Raw genomic sequence first — 4,092 nt, forward strand, 5'->3', positions numbered from 1 at the left:
TACTGGTTTGCTGTAGATTGCTTTTATTATGTTTAGGTAGGGGCCTTGAATTCCCAATCTTTCCAAGACTTTTATCATGAAGGGGTGTTGGATTTTGTCCAATGCTTTCTCAGCATCTAAAGAGATGATCCTGTGGTTTTTGTCTTTGAGTTTGTTTATGTAGTGGATTACATTGTTGAAACCCAGCTTTAATTCATAGTAGTCTGATAAGATAAGGAGCATTATTTCAACTTTCTTGTATCTGTTGAGGATAGCTTTGTGACCTAGGATATGGTCAATTTTTAGAAGGATCCATGAGATGCTGAAAAGAAGGATTCTTTTTTGTCTGTGTATGTGTGTGTGGAGGGGGTAAAATATTCTTTAGATGTCTTTTAGGTTCAATTGATTCATAATGTCTGCTAATTTCATTATTTCTCTGTTCAGTTTTTGTTTGAATAACCTGTCCAATGGTGAGGATGGCGTGTTAAAAGTCTCCCACTAGTAATGTGTGGGGTTGGATGTGTGATTTAAGCTTCAGCAGTATTTCTTTCACAAATGCGTATGCCCTTGTGTTTGGAATATAGATGTTCAGAATTGAGGTATCTTCGTAGATTTTTCCTTTGATGAGTCTAAACTGTATTTTTTGATTAACTTCTCTGTATGTTTTGATTAATTTTGGTTGCAGATCTATTTTATTAGGTATTAGAATGACTACTATTTCAGCTTCCTTCTTGGGTCCATTTGCTTACAAATCTTTTTCTAGCCCTTCAGGAAATATCCATATTTATTTCTGAGGTATGTAGCAGAATGATAGATCTTATTTTTGCATCCATTCTGTTAGCCCATGTCTTTTTATTGGAGAACTGAGTGTACTGATGTTGACAGATATTAATGGCCAATGATTGTTATTTCCTGTTACTTTGATGTTGGTTGTATGTGTATTTGTGTGTGTGTGTGTGTGTGTGTGTGTGTGTGTGTGTATCCACTTTCCTAGTTTTTGCTTGTATGGAATTACTTATTTCCTAAGTTTTCTTGGATGTAGTTATCCTTGTGTTGGAGTTTTCCTTCTAGTATTTTCTGTAGGGCTGGATTTTGATCTGTGGATAGATATTGTTTCAATTTGGATTTTCTTGAAATAGCTTGTTATCTATATGTATGGCAATTGTGAGTTTTGCTGAGTATAGTTGTCTAGGTTGGCCCTATTTCTTTTAGAGGTTGTAAGATAACTGTGCAGGCCCTTCTAGCTTCTCTTTTGAGAACTTGAGTGTAATTCCAATTAATCTGTCTGTCAGTTACCTGGCCTTTTCCCCTTCATGCTATTAATATTCTCTTTTTTTCTGTAAACTGTGTTTTTGATTATTATTTGGCAGTGGGTATTCTTTTCTGGTCCAGTATAATTGGTGTTCTATAAGCTAAATGTGTATTCATAGGTATCTTTTTTTAGGTTGGGGAAGTTTTCTTCTATGATTTTGTTGAAAATATTTTCTGGTCCTTGGAGCTGGAGCTCTTCATCTTCTATTTCTATTATTCTTAGGTCTTTTCATGGTATCCCAGATTTCCTGGATATTTTATGCTAGGAATTTTTTAGATATACCATTTTCTTTAAATGATATTATCAATTTATTCTATTGTATTTTGTATGCCTGATACTTTCTTCCATCTCCTGTATTCTGTTGGTGGTGCTTGCATCTGTTTTCCTGTTCTCTTCCCTAGGTTTTCCATCTTCAGGATTATCTGTTTGTGTTCTCTTTATTGCTTCTATTTCCACTTTCAGTTCTTGCACAGTTTTATTTATTTCCATTACCTAAATGTCTTTAAGGGATTTATTTGTTTCCTCTATAAAGATCTCTATCTTTTTATTGTATCTTCCTGTGTTTCTTTAAAAGATTTATTCATTTCCTCTTTAAATGCCTCTATCATTTATAAGATTGGATTTAATGTCGTTTTCTTGTGTTTCAGCTGTGTTAGTATATCTAGGGCTTGCTGTAGTGGGGTTAGCTGTGCTTTGTAGGTGTCATATTGCTCTGGTTTTTGTAGATTTTGTTATTTCAAGGGCCTTTAGCCATGTAGAAGGTTTTGCTCCCTGGATGTTCTTGTTGTAGTAGGTATTGGGAAGTGGATGAATCTGGATGGTCTTGGTGTGCTAGGCCTCTGATGGTTATCCTTGGGCTGTATCATTCTAGACCAACAGTCCTGTGTGGTTCTGGATCTACAGGTCTGTGTGGTTGAAGAACCTCAAGTCCAATGAAGGGCGGCCTAGAATTGGCAGAATGGGGGATCCCGCTGGGCTAGCAGGCTGCTCACAGTACCTTGGTTTGACCCAGAGGACTCAGAGATCAGGAAAGATGGGTGAGGGAAGGAAATCTTACCTCTATGGTTCAGGATCCACAGCTCTGATATAGGTAGTGGAGAGGCAGCATGAGAATAAACTTAATTCAGGTTTTCATGCTTGTGTGACAAACACTTTATCAGTAAGCCACCTCCCTAACCCTTTCATTAATTTTCACTAGTTCTTTAATATTTTTATACAGGTTTTACCTTGCTCTAATCTCAGTGTGAACCAAAATACTCTTGTATACAAAAAAGAGCCCCATTGCCCGATCTCTCTCTTTCCACTGCTAACTGTGTTTAACCTAGTATCCAGAGGATGATTTTAAAACCCTTAACTCAATTCTTGCCATGTTACCTTTTCTTCAGTCCCTCACTGCTTTCCTATCTTGGTGGAGAATATCTCATGGGATCTGTCTCTCTGTATTTTTTGGTTTGCCATTGAGAGTCACATTCTATATTCACTATTTATTTATTAGGTTTTGAAGAGAAATATAAACTTCACATACACACACATACAGAATACAGCATGAATTAGAATATATACATATATACTATGTAGGGCATAATATATTCAGTTTTTTCATTCAGATATACTACTGGTTATAAAGGTGTTTAGTATAATTGGTTTACATATTTACAAATGCTAACAAGTCCCATAATCTATAATCATTTAGCCAGAGAGCTAGAAGAGCTGATGGCATAGGTTCTAGCCAGAGTTCCCCTCTGAAACAAAAGATGGAAGATAGAAGGCAGACGGGAGACAAAATTTCCCTTCACTCCACATTTATGTTTTTTTCTCTCCTTTTTCTGCCTCTCATCATACAAATACAAGCAGTAGCCCAGTCAAGTTGCATATAAAATTAACACTTACATTGCCAAGGGAAAAATACATGTACAGGATCAGGGAAACAAGACAAATGCTTACAAAATTGCAAAATTTAAAACATTCAGCAGAACACTTATGTTTAAGGCTCTTTGATATTTGTCTCGTTTTCTAAGTGGGACCCATCAAAGAAAGTTTAGTTAATGCTTAGCTTGACAATAAATAGATTGATTTTAAAAAGTAGAATTTTCTGAATTTTTTTTTACATTCCATGACTAATAGCTTATTTAATATTCAAAGGTTATAGCTTCATGAGACCATCATTTTTTGCTTGCATGGATCCCATGTACAGAATCAACAAAACCCTAGGGTTATTTTACTTAGAAATTTGATTGCTACACCTCTTTCATTGTGATCAGTATTTGGTTTCCTATTACTGATGTTACAATCTTCTTATCTTCAGTGGCTTAAATGATACATGTTTTTCATCTTACAGTCTTGGAGGTCAGTAATCTGATGTAGGTCTTGGCAGTAAGGTCAAGGTGTTGGCCAATGGATTCTTCTTGGTGAGCAAAGAAAAGGTCTTTGTATTTGCCATCAGGCCAAGAGGCTGTCTTAACTCTTCAAAGCCAGCAATAACTGGCTTTTCTCCAACTCTGAACTTTCAGATGTTCTGTTTCACATATAAGGACTCATGTGCTCTGTGGGTCACACCCAGGTAATCCAAGAGTCTACCTGGTAAGAAGCTTTAATTCCTTCTTAAACTGTGGTTCCATTTTGCTCTGTAGCTTGATATACGCATGGTTACTATACATTCACTGTGCAGCCATTGGTCAGCCTACTGCACATAGAATGTCAAGGAAATCTTTATTGCTAGTAGATTTTATCTGTGTACAATAAACTAATTAGGCCTGGCTCTATTGGCTCTCTTGATACATTTTCTTTTCTTTTTTTTTTTT

This window comes from Mus pahari, chromosome 2 (assembly GCF_900095145.1).
Source record: "Mus pahari chromosome 2, PAHARI_EIJ_v1.1, whole genome shotgun sequence".
Taxonomy (NCBI): Eukaryota; Metazoa; Chordata; class Mammalia; order Rodentia; family Muridae; genus Mus; species Mus pahari.